Source organism: Mus caroli, unplaced genomic scaffold (assembly GCF_978045245.1).
Source record: "Mus caroli unplaced genomic scaffold, Mus_caroli_1 scaffold_2, whole genome shotgun sequence".
NCBI lineage: Eukaryota > Metazoa > Chordata > Mammalia > Rodentia > Muridae > Mus > Mus caroli.
The window spans coordinates 120,621,257-120,649,088 of record NW_028227257.1 but is presented as its reverse complement, the minus strand read 5'-3'; the positions used below and the strand labels follow the sequence as shown (position 1 = coordinate 120,649,088).

At 41.5% G+C, this 27,832-nt stretch overlaps 1 protein-coding gene across 22 annotated transcripts in view; it reads right to left on the bottom strand.

The window, feature by feature from the left end:
- Baz2b (bromodomain adjacent to zinc finger domain 2B) overlaps nucleotides 1–27,832 on the bottom strand; it is a 390,581-nt gene that overhangs the window by 146,578 nt on the left and 216,171 nt on the right. Inside the window, exon 1 of one of the 22 annotated variants that reach the window (XM_085834866.1) lies at nucleotides 15,015–15,164. The exons of the other annotated variants lie outside the window; for them this stretch is intronic. The gene's annotated coding sequence lies outside the window, so the exon portion shown is untranslated. Of the gene's footprint in view, nucleotides 1–15,014; nucleotides 15,165–27,832 lie in introns of those variants that run through there. 22 annotated transcript variants of the gene reach the window in all.

The following is a 27,832-nucleotide window of genomic DNA, read 5'->3' as shown; positions in this document are numbered from 1 at the left end:
TTTAACCCCTAATAACCGCCATTGTTTTCTGGCTTATAAATAGCTATATATAGTATTGCTCTTTTGATTCAGGACAGAAATGGAGTCATAACCCTGCCCCCTTACTTGGTTTTTTGAGACAGGACTTCTTTGTGCAGCCCTGGCTGTCCTGAAACTCCCTCTATGGACCAGGGTGTCCTTGTACTCAGAGATTCACCTGCCTCTGCCCTGAGTGCTGGGATTAAAACAGGCACCATCAACTCCAGGTTTACAATAGCCTTTTATGGCTGGAGTATTTCCTTTAGTCAAATACACTTGACAAGGATCCAAATGGTTGTCTGCATCAATACTTACTGGCTATTTATTGTTTAGTATTTCATGGTAGGAATATACCATATTATGCTTATTCATGTGTTACAAACCCTTTAGGGTGTTTCTGTTTGGATGTACTATAAAGATACTATGGGAGCCGGGCGTGGTGGCGCACGCCTTTAATCCCAGCACTCGGGAGGCAGAGGCAGGCGGATTTCTGAGTTCGAGGCCAGCCTGGTCTACAAAGTGAGTGCCAGGACAGTCAGGGCTATACAGAGAAACCCTGTCTCGAAAAACCAAAAAAAAAAAAAAAAGATACTATGGACATGTTCAGGTTCCTATATGTACATAAGCTTTTATATTTTGTGGGATTAATGCCCAGAAATGTGACTGCTCTGTGTGTGTGTTTGTGTGTTTGTGTGTGTGTGTGTGTGTGTGTGTGTGTGTGTGTGTGAGAGAGAGAGAGAGAGAGAGAGGCAGACAGACAGACAGAGACACAGAGAGACATAGACAGATAGACAGACAGAGTCAGAAGAACTACCCAATTTGTTTTCCAGAAAAGTTGTATCATTTTACTTTCCTACCAGCAATGCATTTAGAATCCAATCTCAACATTCTGGTCAGGATGTGCTATTGTCACTAACATTTTACAACCATTTTCTTTATTTGCCTGTGTGCTGACCACGTGACCATGTGCGGTAGACGTGCATGTGTACACTGGAGTGGTGTGTAAAGAGGCCAGAAGGGGATGTCTGGTGTCCTGTACCCCTGGCCTTCCAATACTGTATTGGGGTTACAGGCTGGGCAGGACCACACATGGCTTTACACATGGGTTTGAAGGATTTAAGCTAAAGCCCTGATGCTTGCACAGCAAATGCTTAGGCCCTGAGCATCTTCCCAAACCCTAAGCTTTGTCCTCATTAGTGAGGAATGAAATGTCACTTTGGGCTTTTCCTAGTGCCCAGGGAAACGAATCATTTCTTTGTAATCTCAGAATGTATCCACAAAGTAACACAGTATTTTATGTCTTTTCTCCGTTTTTTTAATTAGACAGTTAACATTCTCAGTACTGACTTGTGTCCTTCTTTTATAGCCTACATATTCAAATGTCATCAAACACCTCCTCACTGCACCCCATTATCACCTTTTAAAACCAATTCCTATTATTTTTTAACTCGCTGGTCAGATTGCTGCTGTCATTCGTTCGTCATCTGCATGCTACAGCACCATGGCAGGGCACAGGGAGCCCACCATTGGCCACACTCCTAAAGAAAACACTCTCCTTTCAGCAGTAGCTAGCTAGAGACTGCCAATAACCCTCAGCTAGGAACAGGGACTTGAGAACTCCTCCCCACTCCATGCTGGACCTTTTATCATTGTCAAAGGATCTTCTGCAAAGTGAATGTCTTCACCTTTGATGAGACCCTATTTCCTGAGTGGTTCCCTATAGAGCTAACATACTTTTCTGTGAATCATAAATGAGAATTCATACTCAAGTTTGGGCTCCTTAATTTTCCAGTTTTCCTTTCAAAACTTCAGTTATATATCTTTAAACATTTTTCTGAGGCTTTTAAAAAATGGTCTATTTATTTTTATTTTATATGCATTGGTGTTGTGTGCATGTATGTCTGTGAGAGGGAATCAGGTCCTAGAGTTCCAGTTTGCTGTGAGCTGCCATGTGAGTGATGGGAATTGAGTCCAGGTTCTCCAGAAGAGCAGCCACCACCTCAACTGCTGAGCCATCTTCCCAACTCTATCCATTTTAATCTATAGTCCTAACAGGTTTATGAGTAAAGAAAGAGAATGGAATAAGTCTTTCCATCAGAATTTATTCCACTACTGAACAAATCTCAACTCTGCAGTATCTGCTTATGGGATCAGACGTTGGACACGATATGAATTGGACTGTATGGAAAGTGGGGAGAGCAGTGCTCCCCGCTCTGATAAGATTTATCCGGGAGTGCCTGTTTTCCCCAGAAAGATCTTGACTATTCCTGCAGATGATATCTACTCTGAACTTTTTGGGGGGTTGTTTTGTTTGTTTTTCAGGACATGGTGTCTTTCTCTGTGTGGCCCTGGATGACCTGGAACTCTCTCTGTAGATCAGGTTAGCCTTGAACGCAGAGATCTGCCTGTCTCTACTTCCTGAAGTGTGAACTGTCCAACATCTGAACGTTTAAAAATAAAAAAATCAGCCTGAAGCAGTGGTAGACACTTTAATCCAAGCACTCAGGAGGCAGAGGCAGGTGGATTTCCGTGAGTTCCAAGATGGCCAGAGCAACAAACACAGTGACACCCTGTCTCAAAAAAACAAGGCTCAGGACTCAGGAGGCAGAGGGAGGGGGATCTGTTTGTTCAAGGCCAGCCTAGTCTACAAATCAAGTCTAGAACAGCCAAGGCTATTACATAGAGAAACTCTGTCTCGAAAGATAAAAAATTAGGGTGTGTCACACAACACTGAATTAAAAAAAAAAAACCTGCATGTGCATCACCTACTTTAAAACAGTTAAATGATTCTAAACGTAGGGAGTGGTGAGTACCGGAAGCTGAGGCAGAAGTTCAGATAAAAGGAACAGTTTATGAAAGATTTCATGAGCATCCACAGTGCCAGCAAGTCAGTGCAGGAGTTTAGGCAGGCGAGTGACCTAGTTAGATCTGTGCTATCAGTTAAAGCATCACTGAGAGATGGATGAACAGCACTCAGCAAGAGGCATCAGGCTCTCAGCTTATTGCCACAGGCAGAATGAGACATCATGCCATTCTCCAAGAATACATAGGCCTTCAGCTTGAGAGTGGGGAGCTCAGGTCTGGCCTCAGCACTGGAGAGATTGAGGCAGGAAGATCTCAAAGGCAGTCTGGACTAGAGAACAAGACCTCGGCTCACACACACACACACACACACACACACACACACACACACACACACACGGGATTTAAATATCATAGAGAAGAATATACTTGAAAAATGTTTAGAAAGAAAAGGAAGGAATCGTGAAAAAAAAAAAGATGAATGTTTAAATAGAAGAACAGGCTCCAAGGGCTGCCAAGAAAAAGCAAAGTCATTGTGCAAGACCAAGTTTTGGGAAATACAGTACTAACCTGTAGTTAGCCTCTAGTACCACCTAGGGTGCGTCTACCGCAGCATGTACGAAGCATTTATAAGATATCCCTTGAAGGGTCAAATATGTTGTAAATTCTCAAACACAGTACCTTAAAAGATGCCCAGGGACAGCTGCTACATGAAAGAAACCTCTTCTACAATGCTGCTTTCCATCCCCCTTCCTTCCCAGCTCTTCTCTTCCTTCCTAGCTCCCTCCCTCTAGTTCTCCTTGGTTTTGAGACAAAATCATAGGCTCAAACTCAGGATCTTCTGACCAGAGCTTTCCAAACTGCCTTTACCAGAATGTGATGTGTGCCTGGCCTAATTTAACTCTCCACCATGGAAACTTCGCTTTATTTAATGCTCCATACAACCAATGTTCTAACAAAATCACTTTGGAAAACACTGGTTGGACAACAAGAATCAGGTAGGACGACTCATGCCTGTAAATGAAGCACTGAAGAGGCAAGAGGACATCATGAATTTGAAGCCAGCCTATGCTACAAAAATGAGTTATGGGCCAGCTAAAGCAACAATGCAAAATGTTGTCTTAAAAACTTAACAACAAAAAGACCCAAATAATATAAAAGCTCTCTGACTCCCTTTTTTACTTTGCTGGACACTCACAGAACTCCATCCGTGCTGGTTCGCTGGTCCTCCTTGGAACGCACCAAATATTTGCCTTTTCAACTGCAACTAAACCACTTTCTGGTTAGAAAAGCCTTTGGTGAGTGCTCTGTAACTAGTGCCCTGAACTTCAGTTGAGAGACCTTGCTGGTAAGAAGGTGTGTCCCGGTGTTTTCAATTGTTAAAAGAGCTAAGTGGGCAGGATTTTGGTATTGTCATTTCTACAGACCCATCACGGGGTTTTCTATATGTAAAAGATAAGAAGAAAGCTGTCATTGGAAAGGTCAAACAGCTCTCAGTGCCCAAGGCCAACCCTAAGAGACGTCAAAAGTTGTCTTGCTGCTGACAGGTTTGGACTAGAATGTGGGGTTCGGGGGTGGGACTTCTAGGCAGATGCTGAAGGAAACGGAAAGCCTAAGGAGCTGAATCCGGTAGTGAGAACTTGAGTCAAGAACTTAAGTTAGTAGCTCGCCGAGAGCCTGCCCCAGCAAAAGGCCAACTGCTTTAAAACAGATACAACTCTCCGGGTCTCAGTTAAACCTTACAAGGCTCCTCGAAAGCCCCGCAACACACTCACAGCCCTGAACTCACTTTATTTCTCTTCACGGTGCTGACGACTGTCCCCCAGCAAATTAAGCCTTATCTTGCCTTTTACCCATAGAATAAGTCACTTGAGTCTTTGTGTTGTCCTCTCCTCTTTAACCTTACCACTTTCTATAAATAGCTACTTACTAGGCAGCTGTTGAATAATGCAGTTACTATCATTTAAACTGACTATAATGATAGCAACAGGTGAAACTGCTACTGAATATTCACAAGGGGTGGTTACCTCACTCAGGATATTCTGCTCATATTCTTCATATCTATATTCTATGTAAAACGCATGACTGTTTTAAAAAGTTTTCAGGATTTTGCAAAGCTCAAATTTTTCTAATTTTCTCTTCTGCAAAACAATTATAAGACTTTTTATCTTCTCTTTATAAAATGCACAGACAGGATTTTAGTATATCTTATGGTAGAAATTTTCCCTTAACTGTAGACACTGGGTCAGGCTTGTCAGTCGGGACCTGAAGTTGTAGCATGCACCATCTAAGGCAAAAGGCCTTTTTCTCCACTGAAACCCAAGACTCCCTGTTCTAACTCTAGAGACTGACTGCTAAGTGCTATGGTAGATTTCAGATGTGTGGTGTTTCCATTACTTTCTAATGTTCATTAGTTATTGAACTGAACCGTTCTCTATATGGTAATATATACTCTCACAGGTACTTACAACTCCACTAAAAATCAAAATAAGGGGCTGGTGAGATGGCTCAGTGGGTAAGAGCACCCGACTGCTCTTCCAAAGGTCCAGAGTTCAAATCCCAGCAACCACATGGTGGCTCGCAACCATCCGTATCGAGATCTGGCGCCCTCTTCTGGAGTGTCTGAAGACAGCTACAGTGTACTTACATATAATAAATAAATAAATCTTTTAAAAAAAAAAATCAAAATAAATTCTCACAGACATGTACAAGAATTTTTTCAAAATATCTCAGAATACAATCTACAAAATGTTTTAAGTATTTTAATATCAAGTGCAGTATTTCTAAACTCACATCAGTCAACACAATACAAAATAGATTCTATTCAATTAGCAATCAAGTTCTATCCCGATAAACGCAGTGGAAGGGAGAAATGTTCTCAGCAGAAATATACACAGGGTAACACAGACCACTGCTGTTTAACCTTCTGACTTCACAGCTGACAGCCTGTGCCTTACTTCTGGCCATTCTACACCAATAGGTGGGAACCTATTGCTAGCCCAGCAAAAGCTCAAAATTCAAACTTTCAAGTAGAGTGATTGCTGAGTGCGCACAGTGCTTCCATGGCGTTACAGAGCTGAAAGGCGTGGGTGAACTGTCCATTCTGGCTGTGCGACTTGTATGAGCCCTCCCTTGCTCAGGACACAGACATTTCCTAGGTGGTTACAAGCCTGGTGCTCATCACTTCATAGTCCATACAAAACAACTATAAACTTTTGTTTACTCTAGTGATCACGTTTGAATGAAAGCTGCGATTTTAATATATATATAAAAATACCTGAAGCTGAATAATACATAAGACTCTCAGTTGCTTTTATTATAGAGCTATTATGAAGTATGCGCCTTCTATTTAGTATTTTAAATTTTACTTAAAGTAGCATTTACAAAATCGAAAATAACTTATATGATACGTACAACAAACCAAAATCTATCAATCTGTAAGTCATGATTGAATAAAAAATTAATAATAAGAACAGAGGGCATGACTGCTCCTAGGTTCAGTTCAATAACTAATGAACATTAGAAAGTAATGGAAACACCACACATCTGAAATCTACCATAGCACTTAGCAGTCAGTCTCTAGAGTTAGAACAGGGAGTCTTGGGTTTCAGTGGAGAAAAAGGCCTTTTGCCTTAGATGGTGCATGCTACAACTTCAGGTGAAGGTTTATTGTAGAACAAGGGTGATCATAGCCAGAGGCAGAACCATCTAGGAGAGTTCAAAGTGGCCATGACCCTGAGCCAGGCCATGTGAGGAGAAGAGAAAGGGGAGACCCAGAGACCAAGAGGCCAGGAGGGTAAAGGGTAGGTAAAAAAACGCTAAGTAACAAAAATGTCAGGAATGTACAGGGAAGGCCAGCTGGGGAAAGGAAGCAGAGAGCTCAGGAATAGGGCAGGGCATGCCAGCCATACCCTGTAAAAGGTAGGGACTAAGGAGATGCTGGGAAAATCTGGAGGCCAGGTCTGCTTTGATGTGTTTAACAGGCACCTCGGCCATTTTTCCTGATTTGAGACTTAACAATAACTGGCAGAACAGGTCCTGGATAGCCTGAGTCTTGGTCTCTTCATCTGTAAACTCGGTATGTTGGTCTAGGATTTTCTAGCGTACTTTCAAATTATAATATTCTTTTATCCTAAAACAAAGACTTTAAAACTATATTAGGTGCTTTTAATATTGCAATTCAACTGACTAACTCGGGGTTTCTGACCACAAGAAATGCAAATTCCCTTAAAAGCCTACTTCCTTAAAGAACAGACAATAAAACATGTTTATGCGTCTTCATAATGAAACACCTCAATTTGTACTCAAATGTAATGACTACTATTTATCTACTTTTGGAGAATAAAGGCAGAGGACAATTTATTAGAGCCTAGAAAAGTCTCTGAATACAGAAAGGTCACAGCCTGTGTGCTGAGTGGCTAGCAAAGCATCTATGTACTAGAAAGCTGCCATTTTTCTTCCTTGACAAAGACTCCATCTGCCACTGAGCCATTTACAGCCTCCAAGTTAGAATATCAATGATTTCCAACCATTCTGCAAGCCTGCTTTTCACCTTGGCGTCACCTCTGTAATACATCTATGGCAGATGATGAATCTCCTCACACACAGGCACCCAGAGGTTTTAAGTTGCCCTCTAGTGCCCCATTTCCATTCATGCTGGGCTGCAAAGGAATTATAAAGTGCATGCACTTCTGGTTGCTTTACTTACATACTTTAAGTTAGGCATATTCATAAAATGTTAAAACCCAGAAGACTCCACAAGGCAGTTCTCAATAAGGACTTCCGAACCAGAACAACAGAACGCTGTCATATCTTCCTGCTAGTGAGACCGCTCAGTGCAGGAAGGCCCTTGTCACCACCCCCATCCGTGTTAGTCTTCTGGACTCACAGGGTGGAAGGAGAAAACCAATGTCCACAAGTTGTTCATCCTCTGACGGTATGGATGTACACGCCCACATAAGAACGAGCACACAGACACACATAAGATAATAAATAACTATTAATTATGTCATTTAATAAAATCTGCTACCTTTTGGAGGGTGGAGCTATGAATCCAGTGCCTTCCTTGCTCGTACTACAAATCTTCCTGCAATAAATCCTTATCCACTCAAAACTGTTGATTTTTTTTTTAATAAAATTGCTCATCTCTTTAGAAAGTGACATTTACAATGATGTAATGTCTAGTTTTATTCTTAAGTCAGTGCTGTGAACACAGCAAGCAAGCCAAATCCAAAATAGAATGAACAATTTTTAATTATCTTCTGTTGTTTCCCACTATTTTGTGTTCAACAAAGCTTTAAAGACAGATGGTTACTATCAAGACTATTAAAAAGACTTTTGGGGGAGGGCACGTAGCCCAGTTGGTAAAGTGCTTATCCAGTATATACAAAAGTGCCAGTGTGGATCCATGACAGCATATAAACTGGGTGGTAGTACAAGTCTATAATCCCACTGGAGATAGAGACAGGAAGATTAAGAGTTCAAGGCACCCTCAGTTACAGAGTAAATTCAAAGCCAGCTTCCCCATCCCTTCTAAACAAATATAGCATAATATTTGTCTACTACTATCTTTAAACATGAACATACGCTTTTATTTAAAATATCACTTTCTTTTTATTTCGAGAAAAGGACTCACTTAAATAACCTAGGCTGGCTTTGAAGTCAGAAGCCTCTTAGCCCAGGTTCCCAAGTGCTGATACACAGCCAAGTCAAGCTAGAGACACTACTCCTACCGGAAAGTAAGCGTTCTCTACAAAACAAAGGAAGAATTAAAATCTGCTGACATGCAAACTATTATGGGGAATACAAAAGAGTTTAAAACAAGGTTCTTGGTCTTAAGCAAATAATAAAGTCTCTGGTGAAAGAGCACCTGTGTTGACTAGGCATTTTCCAGTGGGGGAAGTGTAACTCCATGGGAAGCACTGGATCTGAGGCAGGAGAGTTGCGTCTGTTTATGCCTCTGGCCTCAACACTCCAGATAGTTTCAAGTCCAGGAAAGTCACTTAGCAAAAAGTAGAGTGAGTGGAAGACATGACATACACAGCCTCCCCGCTCTTATCCGGCATCCCACGATAAGAGACGGCAAACGATAAAGACGCCTCTTGATTCCAGATTTTGCAATTCACACTCCCTTTCCGCCAGAACCCAAAAGGAAATCAATCTGAGTTGGGTATTCCAGGCTGTGCAGCATGTGACTACACAGAGATGTGAGAAAAGATTTTCCCACAAAAATAAGAATAACATAAATAAAAGTGAGAAAAAAGAAGTCATGACTTCAGATATGCTAATGTGGTGGTGTTATCCACAATGTGAGAAGAGGAGACATTGTCCTGGAAACAGAAAGTACTTAGTGGACAGAGCTGTCTAAGCATGAGCTGGAGATGGTAGTGGACGGGGAAATAAAGGACTTAAGCAATACAGGAGGTATATCACGTACTCTTAAGGGCTGGCTGCCTGAAGTCAGAGAGAAAGGGTAATCTACAGAGATGCCAAGAGGCAGTTTCCTTTTAAGGTGGAAACTGGTGACTTTTACACACAGTTGCTAGCAGGCCTGAAACAGGATCACTCACACATACACACACACACACACACACACACACCTTCCTGGTTTTGGTTGGTTGGTTTTTGTTTTTCAAGACAGGGTTTCTCTGTCTAACCCTGATAGTCCTGGAACTCACTCTTATAGACCAAGCTGGTCTCAAACTCAGAGATCAGAGATTCCAACTGCCTATGCCTCAGGAGTGCTGGGATTAAAGGTGTGTACCACCACTGACTGGCAGATCCTTCTTAAACCAACATGAGAGAGAATGAGTGAGTGAGGGAAAGGGAGGGAAGGAGGGAAAGTGGGAGAGAGGGGAGAAACAGAGAGACTGAGACATAGAGACAGACACAGAGAGAGACAGAGAGAGAGAACACACCAAAAGAAAATCACCTAATATTAAAAGAATACTAGATACAGAATTAAGACACTAATGCCACAGTCTATGCCATAATACACATGTCACATAATGTCACTCTAAAGTTCTCTTTTCTCCAAAGTGAGAACACTTGACTTACAATGCATCTTCAGTCCCTTCAGCTTTGTGTGTAATGCATGATCGGCCTTCCTCTACAGATTTCAAGTTATGGAGGTGGCCAATCTTTTAAAGATCTTAATTCTGACAGACTGAAGACCCAAGAGAAAGCACTATATCAAAACAAAACAAAGGAAAACTAGGAGAGCCTTTTCTCCAGTAGGTACATGCAGTTACACAAGAGCTCAAACACTCAAGGCCGAGTCAGCTCTTCAAAGCCTGCTCTGCTGCAAACACATTCCTCACATACCCCTTGGGAGGGCATAGGAAAAGCCTGGAGAAAGGAGAAATAGTCTTTGTGTGTAAACATAACTTGACTAAGTAGATTCACAAAGGAGGAGGAGGAGACATGTGGAATAGTAAAACCTGCCTTATAAGTGTGATCAATGCCAAGGAGACTGTCACTTACACTTGTCAATAAAAAGGCAGCAGAGTGCTTCATTGAACAAGGGAGGCCACAGGTAAACTAACATTGTACTGACACACTACATTGCTATTTTGCATGAAGAGTCCTCATAATTTCAAGTAAAAACTTGGGGGCTGAAGAACTGACTCAGTGCCACATCCCAGTACCAAGATGGTGACTTGAAACCAGCCCTAAGTCCAGTTCCAGGGACTCCAACACCCTCCTCTGACCCCAGCAGGTACCAGACATGCACATGGTATTCTGATGTATGTGCAAAACAGAATGCCTATACACAGATAATAAAAACTGTTGTAAAAAGCATTCATATTTGTGCCCATGATATGATATTTACTTCTGGACATACAAGTGAAATGAATCACTTTTATTACAAATGGAGTTCAAATTTAAATAATGTTCTGTAATGATTTTTATTCCAAACACATATTTTCAATTTGTGATTTTAATTTTCATAGAAATGTAATTGATTTTAAGAAACATACAAATAGGGATTAACTTAAAGCAACTTATGATAAATAATTAAAATCATATTCCAGAGCTTTTAAATTCCTCAGTATTTATTTGCCATTAACATTATACTCAACCCATGACATAATTAAATTAGCAAGTACTATACCCACTCAAACATGATAAATTTGTATTCTCTGGGGGGAAAATATGTCCCTCTATCCAAAGTCTTGGACCTCCCAAATCATTTCTTTCTGATTGAAATACACCTTTATTTTATTTGAGAAATAAAATGACTAGTGTTAAGGTTTGTATTTAAAGATCCCCCACGAGCTCCTGTGTTGAGTGCTTGGCTCAGTGGCTGCTGGCAGCATTAGGAGGACTCTGGAGGAGTCTTTACACGGCAGTACACACCAGGTGGAGAGGCCACAAGGATGAGGACTGTGGTTACAGGTGCCGGGTCCTGCTCTAGCTCTCTCACCTCCATGCCTGCATCCACACAGAGTCCATCATATGCTCCCACTGACACCAGCACTGCCATACCCTTCCTACCAGACTGAAAACACAAGCCTTTCCTCCCTTGTGTTGTTTCTGTTGAGCATTTAGGTCATACCAATGCCAAAGTAACCAACACAGCTAGTAAACTTCATTTTACCAAATCAATGTTGCATTTGTAAAAATGATCACAGTACAGTAGTTAAGACAAAAACATCTAAGAAAACAGTACTAGCTACAAAATACACAGATAACTTTGGCTAACAACTCCAACTTTCTCTTCACATAAAACTTTTATACAAGCCCTTGCATCTAGAGTTACTGTAACTGTTTATAATTCTTTGGCTAGCGTTCAATGTATGATGTATGAAAAGATATAAGTGACTTATTGTTTATGGTAATATACTATTGGTCCCCAAGTCTAAAATTATTAATATCTTATCTCTAAATGGCACTTCAGAAAACAGAAAATAATTGAGTCACAGTATTGTGAAATTATGCTGTATAAACATTTGCTGAACACATAACCAATGCCTACAAAGACACATTTTAAAAGTCAGTCAGTAGAGCAGACAAGACTTGGGGACTTAGATCCTAACACCAGCAACAAACAGAGTGGGGACGGCAGTTTTGTCCTAACGAAGCTCACAATCCATGAGAGGAATCTCTTCTTAAGATTTACTTTTATTGTCAATGATGTGTATCTCTGGATGGTTAATGGAGGTTACACATGTGTGTGTGTGCCCACAGATCCCCATGGAGGTGGTCACTGAGGCTGTAAGATCCTACCATAGGTGTTGAGCACCTTGGATTCAGTTTTCTGCAGGGGCATTATGTGCATGCTCTGAACCACTGAGCCATCTCTCAGGGATTCATAAAATAGTTTGAAAAGTTCATATTTTTGAATGGGATAGTAGTGCTTAAATTTCCAGTTCAGTAATAAACAATGGGATATCTACCATAAGCATACCTCATGTGTAGTACTGTGTACAGCAATCAGATTCAAATGTTTGATCCCTGTCAGAGCTGAGCACAGATACAGGTGCCATGATGGCTTGATAGTTCTGAAGCATGAAGTGCAGCAGTATGGAACTGAATCCCAGGGCTGGGATTACAAGCACACACTGCCATGTGAGAATCCCATAAAATTCAAGCCCTATTTTTTGTACAATTGTACCAGGCTGTCTCCTTGGTCCCATTTTATAACCATAATCCCATTTTCAAAGAACTAATTGGCAAAATTTGCTAAAGAGCCTCCTGTCAAACAGCAATTCTTTTACAGTATTACTTATAGTATTCATAGTACCTTGTGTGTGACAAGCAGAAGCTCAGATGCCCAGTACCCCAGCCCCACCACCAAAACTCCAACAACTTAAAAGTGTGGAGAATGAAAGGCAAAAGGAAACAGACAGGAACAGGATAATGCAGACACTCAGCATCTGTGAAGTTGCAAACCCAATGTTAATTTAAATATATATACTTAATATGTGCAAGCTATAGAATATTATAGCAAGCCCAGCTTATCAGTCCTGAGTCTACAGGGTAACTGGCTTGCTGCCACTGCCCAGCATAATAAGAGTTCAAAATTGAAAGTAGTTTCTACTGAACGAATGCTACTTTTGCAAAATGTTCAAAAACTATGATGGAACCATCCTGGGTCAGGAACTGCCTGTAATAGCATGACAATGCTTTTCAACCTTTATTATGAAAACCAATTCTACTTCTGTGTGTGTGTGTGTGTGTGTGTGTGTGTGTGTGTGTGTGTGTGTGTGCGCGCGCGCGCATGCGCGCATGTGCGCTTGCTTCCATGTATGTATTAATATATACCTGTGGAAACTTATTATAATTAGAAATCATAAGTGCTTTCAAAAGACAGTTTACAGTATCAGCACCCATGGTTCAAAAAGCAGACACACATACAAGTGGTGCCCCACGGTTGACAAAAGGCAGACACAAATACATGTGGCACCCCATGGTTGACAAAAGGCAGACACACATACATGTGGCGCCCCACAGTTGATATTGTGATCATCCTTGATCGTTCTTTCATCATACTAAGTGAGGCAGGGTCTCTGGATAGAAACCAGAGCTCTCTGCCATAACTGACTTCCCACCTTCCCAGGGCAGAGCTATAAGCAGGCAGCCACACCCATGGTGGTGCACACCCTTATTCTGGGCCACACCTTCTGCTGGAGACCTACATAAGGGCACTAGAAGAAGGAAGATTCACTCTACTTTACCACTTGCATTTACTTGCCAGCACATCTGTTAGAATCTACTTCTATAGAAGACCAGCTGAAACAACTGCCTGTGTGGGATGGAACAACTACTAGATCTGGGACTTGTTTTGTCCCAAACTGACCTTGAACTCAGAGATCTCCTTGCCTTAGTCTCCTGGGATTAAAGGCCTGTGCTGCCTTGCTTGGACCTAAGCTTTTCATTGCCTCTATGCTTCAAGATCTGCATGCCAAGATCCAGGTCAGAAACCTGTGTCTTCCAGCCTCAAGATCTGGATCACAGATGAGCCCTTCAATTCTGGATTGTAGTTCATTCCAGATATAGTCAACTTGACAACCAGAAATAGTCATTACACCCGTCATTTTATGTTCATAAGATATATAATGTACATTTTTCTTAAGGTATATAGTAATTCTGTTCAATTCATTTTATGTCACTTTTTCCCTGGACTATAAACTTGGAGAGAATGGTAACAGTGTATTTTCTACTTTTCTAAATTTAACAAGTTAAAAAGAATACAATGTTTATCGAACCAAGATAATGGGACTTTCTTAAGTATGCTACAAGTGTATAGCTTAGGGACAAAATCATGAAATAATGACAGAAATATATATTCATACAAAGCCTGAGGATTTATCATTATGATTTAATGTCACTAATGAATTAAACATGGTTGATTCCTTTACAGCATCCAATATAAAAAGTGTTACCTATGAAGCAATCGCATTAAGCATTAACCAAGGAGGTGGATATAAATCTAGGGACAGGAAACCTTCCAGTGGCTTTACTTTTACTTCACACTTAGAGGCTATGGCCCTAGGGACTGAACCTAAGGCTTCACACCTGCTAGGAAAATGCTCTACAATTAACCTTACCACCCTGCCCCCACATACACACAGTCCTGTGACTACCTCCAATAGCATCTGCTGGTTTCTATTCTCCCCGCATACAATATCCCTGCCTTATTGCTGCTGTAGCCCCATCCCCTCAGGTCTGCTGTGGCTGGACCCTCTTGGGAATTCACTTCTCAATGCAAGATCACTTTATCAAGGGGGCCACCCTAACTTTTAAGTGAATACTGCCCTAGGTTCAACCCAATTGCCTGTAAGCAGGACCACATCTTCCTCATTTTTAAAGTACTTATCAATATTTGAGAATATTTGTTTTTCTCTTCTTCCACACTCCAAGGTGAACTTAATGCCAAAAGAACTTTGTCCTACTAACCACATCACCAGTACATGGACAAAGAAGACAAGATAAACACTCTGTAAATATCTGTAAAATGAATAACAGCATAAAGGAATGACTGAATGCGAGCTAGTATAGTATTGATAGTAATGAATGGCTCATAATTCTTACCTGGGAAATATGTGACAGCAAGTAATTTTCCATTGGGCATCCCGCTGCATATCTATCCCATTACTATCTATACTATAACTATGTTACACAAAAATAAAGCTAAATAAGACCAAGAATAGTAGAGTATAAGCTGGTTTAGTTCTGTGACTCACAATTACCTTGGAAGCCATACTATGTGTTCATGTGCTTTTTCGGATCAATAGAATGAGCCAATGGTATCTAGTTCATACTTCTGGAGGCTGGAAGTAGAGAGTACTTCTGTCTTGCTTTTTCTTGAAACATAACATTGAAGAAGACATCATATGTTGAATATATGTATATATAGGGAGGGAAATTTCCATGCCTACCCATTGTAATTAAATTATCATGTTAAAAGTTCTTAATTCAAGGGGGTGGTGCCCTATAATCCTTCTTATAGAGAGGATTATATAGAGCCCTTATAGTACACAGCTTAACACTGTCACAATGGCAATTAATTTATAAGATGAATTTTGGAGGTGACTGTTAAATCATAACAAATTAGTTTATCTATAATCCTTTTCTTCTATTATATTATTTGTCACTTAAACACATAGAAAATATTTATTGACTATTATGCTTGGTTTTCCTTATACATATACTAGGACCTTTTAAACACAAATTAGTTTTACATTGAGCACATTATAATAGATACATCATTGTCTTTGAACATAAACCTTAGCTATAATACTTCCAAAGTGTGTCAAATTGGAACTGTTACTTTATATTAGTAAGTGTAACAAAATAACACATGGAAACTGTCTGACATATAATTCGTCCCCATAATTTATTCTCAGATAACAAACATTGAAAGGTAGAGAACATCACAGGGGAAAATCAAATGTCTGTTATAAGAGATGTGGTTGAGTTCCTCTGTTTACTTAGAAGCAATAGATGAAAAACAAGCTTTAAATGATGACTGTAGGGTGACTGCATTTTCAAAGTGTAAGACGATAACCCATGAGCAGGTTGGGCACTCAGTAATTACCTGTTGAAGTAATAAGGCACTGGGAAACTTCATGTTTCAGGAACTACAAGCTTGTAGTTTGTTTAGTTTTGGGGTTTGGTGGCTTTGTTCATTCGTTTTGAAACCGGTAAGTCTCAGTAAGTTGCTTAGCCATGTTTCTCCTACCTCAGCCTCCTGAGGAGCTGGAATTACAGGTATGTGCTACCATTTAAAATTTCTTACACATCTAGATTGTTTTAGGAATAAAGTGGCTCAAGTGCCAAACACGCACATTCATCAACTATGGTATAAGTTCTACCATCTAACCACCACTTCATCTGAGCAAGCTGTTTATCCTCTCTGCTGGATAGTTTTATATCAATTCGACACAAGCTACAGTCCTTTTTTTTTTTTTTAGGTTTTTCGAGACAGGGTTTCTCTGTATAGCCCTGGCTGTCCTGGCACTCACTTTGTAGACCAGGCTGGCCTCGAACTCAGAAATCCGCCTGCCTCTGCCTCCCGAGTGCTGGGATTAAAGGCGTGTGCCACCACGCCCGGCTGCTACAGTCCTTTGAAAGGATGGAGTCTCAATACAGAATATGCCTCCATAAGATCATGCTATAGGCAGGCCTATAGGTCATATTTTTAATTAGTGATTAATGTGGGAGATCCTAGACCATTTTGGAGGGGACACTCTAGGCTGGTGTCCTGGTTTCTTTAAGAAGACAGGCAGGGGCTGGTGAGATGGCTCAGTGGGTAAGAGCACCCGACTGCTCTTCCGAAGGTCCAGAGTTCAAATCCCAGCAACCACATGGTGGCTCACAACCATCTGTAACGAGATCTGGCGCCCTCTTCTGGAGTGTCTGAAGACAACTACAGTGTACTTACATATAATAAATAAATAAATCTTAAAAAAAAAAAAAAAAAGAAGACAGGCAGGCTAAGCAAATCATGTGGAGCAAACAAGTAAGCAGCATCCTTCCATGGCCTCTGCATCAGTTCCTGCCTGCCCTGTTTGGCTTCCTGTCATGAGCTCCTTCAGTGATAAACAGTGATGTGGAAGCATAAACCACATACACCCTTTCCTTGACAAGTCGTTTTTGGTCATGTGGTCACAGCAGCAGTAACCCTAACTAAGACACTATGTCCTGAAATGAGGTTACTGGGGACTACAGAGAGTTCATAAGTGTGAGTTACTGACAATTTCAATATGCTTCAAACAGAAAAGCAAGGTCTTATCTTATGCCAGCATTACTCATCTCTGGTTATCTGAACCACAATCCTTGCTTTCTAGATGACAGTCACACATGATTCTATTCTTCAAGCTCCTGTTTTTCCTATCTAGTTCCTTCTGAGTTAAATTAAACAGAGATTAATTTTTTTACTTCAACTTACCATCTAGGATCCTTTAATTCAGTCTAAAGAACTCTCATTAGCATTGCCTTTAGGGTGGGTCTACTAGTAACAGATTAAATTTCTAAATTATGCTTGAAGACCTAAAGGAAATCAAAGACAACAGAGAGAAATCAACAGGGGGAAAAATGAATAAAATCACATCAATAAAGAAACAGAAAATAGAAAATGTAGAGCTAAAAATAACACTAGTGTGAAAATTCACTATGCAAATTTTTAAAAAGATGCAAGAAAGGGAAAACAAGGAGCCAGCCAAGGCCAAGGAAGAAGACCTGGTCTGAGGTGCAAGCAGCATAAAGCACAGTGAAGAGAGCCCATTAATTTGCAACATCATCAATTGAGACAACACATCATTGTGAGTAAGTACAAAAGAGGAGAGAGAGGAGCACAAACACTGTTTGAAATGAGAATAGTGACATCTTCCCTAATTTGAGGAGAGATATAAATCTACAGATCCAACAAAATCAACAAACTCCATCTAGAAAGGTGAGTCCCCACCAAGACATGCTGAGATCTGCTGGATGGGAGAGGCAGTAACAGATGAGACCCTGCTTCTTAAAGACTTCAGGCACGTGCAGAAACAGCTGTATCTCCAGCCAACAGACAGTTTTAAAAGCAAAGAAGCAATTTATGAAGGATGAGTCCCCAACAAAATCAACAGCTAATTTCTACCCAAAAACATAGGGACCAAAAGGCAATGAAGAGTGTTAGGGAGCTGGGGTGTTGGGGCACACACCTTTAATACCAGCACTTGGAAGGCAGTGGCAGGCAGATCTCTGTTAGTTCAAGTCCAGCTTGGTCTAAATAGCAAGTTCCAGGCCAGCCAGAGTTTTAAGGTGAGATCCTGTCTCAGAAAACAAACAAACAACAAAACAAAACAATGCTAGGAAATAAGCAACAATAATTAGCAAGCAGAGGTCCTAAATTCAATTCCCAGCAACTATATGAAGGCTCACAACTATTTGTACAGCTACAGTGTACTGATATACAGAAAATAAACAAACAAATCTTAAAAAAGAAAAAAAAAAGACCACATAATGGGTAGATCTTGCTATGCAAGCCTAGGACCCAAGTTTAAATCTAGTACCCATTAAACATCCCAGGCACAGCTGCCTTTAGGCCCTGCACTGTGGGCCAGAAACAGTTGGATCAGCAGAGCTCACTGGCCAGCCAGCCTAGCTAAAAAAGAATGCTGCACCAGGGGGCTGGTGAGATGGCTCAGTGGGTAAGAGCACCCGACTGCTCTTCCGAAGGTCCAGAGTTCAAATCCCAGCAACCACATGGTGGCTCACAACCATCTGTACCGAGATCTGGTGCCCTCTTCTGGAGTGTCTGAAGACAGCTACAGTGTACTTACATATAATAAATAAATAAATCTTTAAAAAAAAAAAAAAAAAAGAATGCTGCACCAGTTAAGTTTTCCATTGGCATGTGTTTACTTGACATTTATGTCAGATTTTTATTAAGTCTCACATTTCTAATGTCACCATTATTAGTTATTATATTCATTGCAGTAATCTTCGAACAGTGGTGTTCATATCCGTGAAGCCTGAGGCAATATGAACTGCCTCCATATTAGAAGCTGTGGTGGTTTGAATGAAAGTGGCCCCCATAGACCCAGAGGGAGTAGCAGTACTAGAAGGAACAGCCTTGTTGGAGTAGTTGTAGCCTTGTTGGAGGAAGTGCGTCACTGGGGCTGGGTTTTGAGGTCTCAGCTGTTCAAGCCAGACCCAGTGTTTCACTCTCTTCCTGCTGTCCGCAGGTCTGAATGTAGAAATCTCAGTTCTTTCTTCAGCATCATGTCTGACTGCATGCTGCCATGCTTCCCACCATGATGATAATGTACTAAACTTTTGAACTGTAAGCCAGCCCCAGTGAAGTATTTTTCTTAATGAGAGCTGCCATGGTCGCGATGCCTCTTTATAGCAATGAGCCCTAAGACACTGCACTCAATGCACTCTGTGAGAAGAGCCCTGCAGGTTTCATTACTGGCTCTTTGGCAGTCTCAGGCATTCCTAATTCAGAAACACAACAATACTGAAAGTAGGTCAATTCATCCTACTTTTTTAAGTGAAAGGAAGAATCCAACACCTCTCTCATCTTTCAATGATTAGTCTTAGTGGGGAAGGCATATTGAAAACTGAGCCTGGCAGAGAGGTAAGCCTCTGTGTTGAATGGCCAAGTTATGAATGCAGAGGCAAAGTTCCTCAAGGAAACTGAGAAGGCGTTCTAGGGACTGTACAGATGTCTACTGACACAGAGCAGGCAGCCCAGACACACGCCCTCAGACAAACCTTCCAAACCAGCGCCAATGCCTGAGGGCTGAGAGCAGCAGCAGTGTTTGGCCATCTTCACAAGATGTCTGAAGCTACACAGGATGGCTTCTGAGACTTAAGAAAGACTCTGTCTCTACAGTATAACAGTGAACAGTGAAGCATCAAATACAGACGTGGAAAATGCAGCAAATTTTCCTAAGCAACTAAGATAACTGAAGAAGGTGCCAATCACAACACTAAGTGCAACTTGGCCTCATTTGCTTCCAACTGATGTGATGAAGACCATGGGACAAAGTAACTTGAGGAGAAAGAGTTTATTTTAGCTTACAGCTCTCAGTCCGTCGTGAAAAAAAGTCAAGGTAGGAACTTAGTGCAGAAACCTGGAAGCAGGAATTGGGACAGAGGCCAGGCAGGAACAGGGCTTTCTGTGTCTTGCTCAAACAGCTTCAGATGCAGCTCAGGACCAGGAGTAGTCTTCCTGCTGTGCTGGGCCCTCCCACATCAATCATTAATCAAGAAAATACTTCCACACACTTGTCTACGGACCAATTGGAGGGAGGCACTTTCTTGACTGAATTTTCCTCTTCCCAGATAACTTCAGCTTGTGTCAACAAAAAATTAACCGTACGTAGCTGTCCACAAAACAGCCTTCCTTTAGAAGGTCCCCTTATGACTTTTATAACATCAGAAGAGAGGTCCAATACCTAACTTTATGGCCTAAAAGTTCAGGGCAATTCTCTCATTGCAGGGTAATCTAGCAAGCTGTAGCCAACATTAATTTACCAGTCTGACAACCCTGGAGCCCTAAGAATCATCCAAGTCTACTTTTTGCTTTTGCTCTATGAATAGAGAAGGAAAGACCTGGATGACAACATATCTGTTTAAAAGGTTTGATAAATAAGGCTGCCGAGGCCTCCTCTTCACAGAAAGCGATTCCTTTAAAAATATTACTGCTTGGGGTAGGGGAATGATGCAGTAGGTAAAGCACCCCTTGTGCAAGCATAAGGGTCTGAATTCAGGTTCCCAGCACCCACATAAAGGTCAACCTCAGCAACTAAATCTGTAACCCAAATACAGGATGAAGATACGGGCCTGTCCATCTCACTGGCCAGCCAATCCAGCTAAGAAGTGTTCTCCAGGTTCAGTAAGAGACCCTGGCTCAAGAGTGCAGAATGACAGCAAAAGACACCTGATGTCGACCTCTGGACTCTGATATAGGCAGGCACTCTGGCATGAATATTTGCATATATATGCATGGACCACACACCAATATTACTATGTGTTGATACTAGTTACCCAGTGAAATGTAAAATAAGCTCTGTGTTACTTTCATGCCTGTCAACACAAAATCTACTGTGTAACCTGTGATACAAGAGTGACTTTTAACTTACAAGCATCACCACGAAAGAAAGACATTTACTGGAGCTATATGTGCCATAGATAACTACTTCTGTAATTACTATTTTTATGATTTTATTTCATGTATGTGGTTACAGATGGTTGTTATCAGCCATGTAGGTGGTAGGAATAAAACCAAGATCCTCTAGAAGAGCAGTCATGTTCTTAACTGCTGAGCCATCTCTCCAGTCAGATAATGAATTTTTGGCAAAGTAAATTGAAAACCTGTAAAGGAGCAGGGCATGGGGCACATGATGCATGGGGGCACATGATGCATGGGGGCACATGATGCATGGGGGCACATGATACATGGGGGCACATGATGCATGGGGACACATGATGCATGGGGACACATGATGCATGGGGGCACATGCCTACCACCCCAGCATTTCAGAGGCTGAGAACAGAAGATCACAAGTTTAGACCCATCCTGGGCTATTTAGCAAAAACATTGTCTCAAGAAAGGAAAAATACTTTGAAAGATTCCCGAATTTAGGCATCACTAAGAACATCCATGATTCGTGGGAAGAATTGAAAATATCAGCATACGTATGCAAACTCCCGAGATTTTGGGAGATGCTGATTACAGCCCTCAGCGGTGACTTTATGGCTTGAGATTTCAGTGAAGGAAGCAAACACGGTGTCTAGTGAAGGTGGCAGCTGAGTTTCCGTAGGATGTGGGGAACGTGATTCAAATGCTACAATACTGCCATGAAACATGATAAAGAACTGTTTGTTATGAATGAGCAAATGACAGAAAGTGAGATTAAATCTCCTCTGGGGAAAGATACTACCGAGAGTGCTAAAATGCCACGGAAGATTCAGGATATGTGACATAAACATAATAGGTAAAGTAAAGCAGTGCCCGACTGAGACAACTATAATTTTCACAGTTCTACTATGGGTAAAATGCTATCACACAGCACCAGATGCTACAGAGAAATCTTGTGTTTCAAGCTTCATTATCTTAGTTGAAGACAGTGCCACAGACCACCACCTTAGCCAGTCAGCATCCATTAATTCTTGTCAGGATAAGACCCTCTAGCAGCAGAAAGACAAGGATGGCCCGAGGGCTTAGATAATCACATTTTTTAAAAAAAGAAATCAAATACTTTTAAATGTAACATAACCATTTTTTGTATAGATAGTGCTAAAGTATAGCTAAGAGACCAGATAATAATATAAATATAGTTTACAAGCACTAGGAAACTGAAAAAATTGTGGTTACTAGCTTTACTGCAATATTTTATTAGGGTGGTGAGGAACAAAAACCTTTGTATTAATTTTAGCTTAAATGAAAGCAGCAGTATACTTGCAAGATATCAAAATCCTAGCAAATGTTTAACTCTATTCACCTAGCATGTGCAAAGCTCAGAGTTCCACCTCTTCAGCAATGCAGACATCCCTCCTTTCTTCCTCCCCCTCCCCATCTTTCTCTCTTCTATATATTTAATGTTGACAGATTATCAACACACTAAGAAAGCAAAAGGCCTACAAACTCTCTCTACACAGGCCACTCTACTGCACAAACATCAGCTGGGTTACTGGTAGGCACCAGATAATACTGCATCCTCTGCTGGAACTGTGAGAAGGGATAAGTACACTCTGTGCCTTCGCTGGGCTAGAAAGGGTCTACAGGTTAATCCGGGAAATGACTGAAGACATCATCAGCATACAAGGCACCCCAGAGCTTTACAATAATGTTATAAAACTTCACTTGTACACAAGCCACTTTTGAAGAAAGAAAAAACTTACAGTGAAGCCCTGTACCAACTTAGGTAGGTCCTTATCCTAATGCAATGTAGACAGACAAAACTATGGATAGAATGAAACCTTCCTCTGACTTCAGGATCTTACCCAAACATGACGCCAAAACAAATGAGCAAATGTGTTCACAAAAAAGCTAGAAAACCACCAGATTTCAATTTGGTATCACATGATGGCTTTATAAAACGTAATCATTACACTCATTATAAACAGGGCTCTGACTGCTACTTTCCTATTATTTTCTGACCTAGTTTCTTGGCTAAAGACAACTTAAGGGAGAAAGGGTCTATTCAGCCGATACTTCCAAGATACAGTTCATTACAGTCCACTTAAAAGGCAATAGAAACCAATGTATGCACATGAATGGTCAACTTGCTCTAACCACTTACACAGTCCAAGTCACACACACAATTCCTACAATGAGCAAGGCAAGATGTTAGACTTCAGAAAAACAAATAACCCAATTCAATATGGGGTACAGAGCTAAACAAGGAATTCTCAACTGAGGAATCCCAAATGGACAAGTAGCATCTAAAGAAATGGTCACCATCCTTAGTCATCGGGGAAATGCAAATCAAACAACCCTGAGATTCCACCTCACACCAGTCACAATGGCTAAGATCAAAAACAGGTGACACCAGATGCTGGTGAGGATGTGGAGAAAAAGGAACACTTCTCCATTGCTGGTGGGATTGCAAGCTAGTACAACCACTCTGGAAATCAGTCTGGCGATTCCTTAGAAAATTAGAATTGTTCTATCTAAAGACCCAGCTGCACCACTCCTAGGTATATACCCAAAAGATGCTCCACCATATCACAAGGATATGTGCTCCACTATGTTCATAGCAGCTTTGACCCTCAACAGAAGAATGGATACAGAAAATGTGATACATTTACACAATGGAATACTACTCAGCTATTAAAAATGAGGACTTCACGAATTTTTCAGGCAGATGGAACTAGAAAATATCATCTTGAGTGAGGTAACCCAAACTCAAAAAGGATATACATGCTATGCACTCACTAATAACTGGATATTAGCCCAAAAGCTCAGAATACCTACAAACCATATGAAGCTTAATAAGAAGGAAGACCAAAGTGTAGATGCTTCAGTCCCACTTAGAAGGGGGAACAAATAATTACAGGAGGCAGAGGCCTGGGTAGGATGGGGAGGGGGAAGGAAAAAAGGTGGGCAGGATCAAGTATAGAAAGAGACAGGAGAAAATCCAGATGGCCAGGAGAATGAATAGAAATATGTAACAGTAGAGGGAGTAGTGCAGAGATGGGGGGTGGGGGGGGAGGCTATAGAATGTACCAGAGACCTGGGAGTTGAGAGACTCTCAGGACCCAAAGGGAGGAACCTTAGATGAAATGCCCAACAGTAGAGAGATAGAACCTGTAGAGACCAACTCCAATATATAGGCATGGTCCCCAGTTGAGGGATGGAGCCATCTACCCATCTCAAAATTTTTAACCCAGAACTGGTCCTGTCTAAAGGAAATGCAGGAACAAAAATATGGAGCAGAGACTGAAGGAAAAGCCACCCAGAGTCCTCCCCACTGTTGGTTCCTTCCCACCCCCAGACACCAAATCCTGACACTATTGCTGATGCCAAGAAGTACTTGCAGACACGAGCCTGGTATGGCTGTCCTCTGAGTGGCTCTGCCAGCCCCTGACTAAGACAGATGCAGATACTTATAGCCAACCATTGGACTTTTCCCCAGTGGAAAAGTTAGGGGAAGAACTGAAGGAACTGAAGGGGATTGCAACCCCAGAGAAAAAAAATATCAACTAACTGGACCCTACAGAGCTCCCAGGGACTAAACTATCAATCCAAGCACACATGGAGCGATCCATGGCTCCTATTACAGATGTAGCAGGCATCCGTGGGAGGGGAAGTACTTGGTGCTGTGGAGGCTTGATGCCCCTGAGAAGGAGGATGATAGAGAGGTGAGGTGGGAGTGGGTGGATGGGTGGGGGAGCACCCTCTTAGAAGCAAAGGGGAGGAGAAAGGGGTGGGAGGTTTGTGAGGGGAAACCACTTAGGGGACAATATTTGAAATGTAAATAAATAATGAATAAGAGAGAGAGAGAGAGAAAGGGAGAGAGAGAGAGAGGGAGGGAGGGAGGGAGGGAGGGAGGGAGGGAGGGAGGACGGAAGGAAGGAAGGAAGGAAGGAAGGAAGGAAGGAAGGAAGGAAGGAAGGAAGGAAGAGAGAGAGAGAAGGAGCAAGGAAGGAAGGGCGGAAGCAAGGAAAACAAAGAAAGGTAGGTATGTCAGTTGATCGTCAAGGCCTTTTCTCACAGGCCTGGTCTTCCATGCATCTCCTAAGTGACTTTAGAGAGTAAGTGACAGCCCTCACAATTCCACCCCTCATCAATCTGACACCATAACACATCAGTTTTAAAAAATGATGTGCTATGCCTTAAAAATCAGTCCCACCTGGACAATGTGGCCAAGATCCTTCAGCTCAAGATGCAGGCTGCCTCCCAAGCCCTCGGACTACTGCTGAGCTTGGCTTGCTCTGCTGCTCCTAGGGAAACGTGTTTCTAGGCAGTTGCTTTCAAGGCTTGCTTCCTTTACACTTGGACTGGAGCCTTGTGTAAGAGGGGCTTTGCTCTCCTGACTCCTCTGTCACCCGGGAAGATGACAGCAGGCATATCCACAGTGGTGTAGATCTCAACAACCACAGCTGGCTTCTCAGCACCAGTGCGGCTCTAGCAAAGTACTCCATCATCTCATAATTTAACTTCACTTAGATTGGCAGGAGCTAGGTAAATAAAGCCAGACTAGTGGCCAACATATCACAAAATAGTCCATGTCCCACTTCCTGACAGACTACCTGTTCCCCTCTGAAACCTCATAACGTAGGTCAGAGCTATCTCCATCTCCCTCATCACTCCTACCTGCTAAGCTACTGCAGAACGACCCATCAAGCCAGCACTCCTGGGTAGCTGGGATTATAGGACTAAACCTTCAGGAGGGAATGGCTTGATTTGTCTGAAAAGACAGTGACTAGATATGGTTTTTCTAATCTCCTAAAACTCAAACTACCAAAAATAACAGTAGAATTCAAGTAAGTAACAAGGGGGGTAAAAAAAACCCACACAAACAAACCCTACAACTTTTGCCAATGGTAGAAGTTTTCCTTCTAAAAACTGAAGCTATCTTAGTGTTAACAAGGTTAGCTTAAGCCATTCATAGTAACACAAAACCAGCGTTTATGCAACACAGAAATTTAACTCTGCCACAAGAAGAGAAGACGTGAAACGCTGGGGCCAGCCAGGTACATCAGGACGTTCTGGAGACGTCCTTTGTTCCCCCTTCTCAGCACATGGTCTCCAGCCATGGTCCAATTACCACAGCTACATTTCAACAAGAGAGGAGGAAGCCACAGTGCCCCACCTCTTCCTGTGAGGAAGCCTTCTATTCAGCTGGACAGATCATGTCTACCATCCCAGCTCTCAGAAGACAAACAGGACAGCTGTGAGCTGAGTCCAGGCCTTCCAATAATGAGTTCCAGGCCAGCTAGAGCTACACAGATTTCCTTGTGTCTCAAACGATAGAAACACAAGCAAGGCACACTATGTACACACCATAACTGTTTACTCCTTACGCTTGGCTGCAAGGGAAAACTGAGATGTCTCTGTCCAAGTAGAGGTATACTAGGGACATAACTCAGAGGAGCGAGAGCAGTGGACGGTACGCACATGTTATTGCCAAATCTGATCAGGTTTTCCTTTTACCTGGGGACAGACGCCTAACTAACATTATAATTTATAACCTAACACTGACATTTCTAATCATAGAGACACTGTAAGATTATATTATTCTAAGTATCAATTATGAAGTTTATTTCTATTTGTATAGATCTACAAATTTGAAATAACATTCATAATAAAATTACCAAGGAAAAAGGGAATTTTAATAGAAATACGAACTACATTAATTTTTGTTGTTGTTGTTGTTGTTTGAGACAGAATTTCTCTGTGTACTCTTAGCTGTTCTGGAACTTGCTCTATGGACCAGGCTGGCCTCAAACTCAAGAGATCTGCCTGCCTCTGCTTACCAAGTGCTGGGATTAATTAGCATGTGCCACCACTGCCCAGCAAATTATTTATTACTTATCTTCATATTTTTAAATATGCTTTGGTGTTTTGCCTGCATGTATGTCTGTGTGAAGGTGTTGGAAGCCCTGACACTGGAGTTACAGACAGGTGTGAGCTGCCATGTGGGCGCTGGGAATTGAACCCAGGTCCTCTCCAAGAGCAGTCAGTGCTCTTAACCTCTGGACCACCTCTCTGGCCGCTCTACTTAAGTTATTTAAAGCTTGTTTATAACAGATTATTAAGTATATAGTAAAATATTAAGTAAGATTATTTAAAAATACAAGTAACTATAGTGATAGCCACTGTAATGATGCACACAAAACTGGATGTAAATAAAAATGTATATATTCTCTTAGAGAAAAAAAATTGGGGGGATTTGAGAAGAGAGAGAATTATTCTAAGCCAGCGAAATAGCTCAATAGCTACAGGTGCTACAACCCCTGCATGATGACCTGAGTTCGATCCTCGGGACCCACATGTTAGAAGGAGAAAATTCTTACATACTATCCTCTGCACAACATATGCCCACAGAGGCACGCCCCCTCAACATACACACACAACCTTCTAATGGAAATATCCTATTATGCTTTGTATAGATGCTATGCAGAGACTTTTAATCAAGTTACAGGATAATCATAAAACAATAATACAAATTATATCAGAACAAAACAAAACTAGACACTTGATATCTTAGGCGAGGAACTGTAGATAATGTATATGAGAGTCAAAAGAAGTCAGTATGTGCGCTCCTCTGTGCTAAGCGCCTTGGGAACATTATTCCTTCTTACACTCCTGAGATTGAAGTGCAATTCCTAGGGAAGAAAACCTGAATCTTTAAGTACAACTATCACATAAGCCACAGAGGGAAAATATAACCATTTCTGACCCACGTCCATGCTCCTAAATTCTGTACACAATATCACCCCTCCAACTCTATCCATATTCCAAGGTCCAGGCAGAACTGTTCTCAAGTTTATTCTGGCCTAGAGGTTAGCATTCTGGTCAAATAAGATTGCCTTCCCCAAATAAAAGGATATTACATCAGTAGCT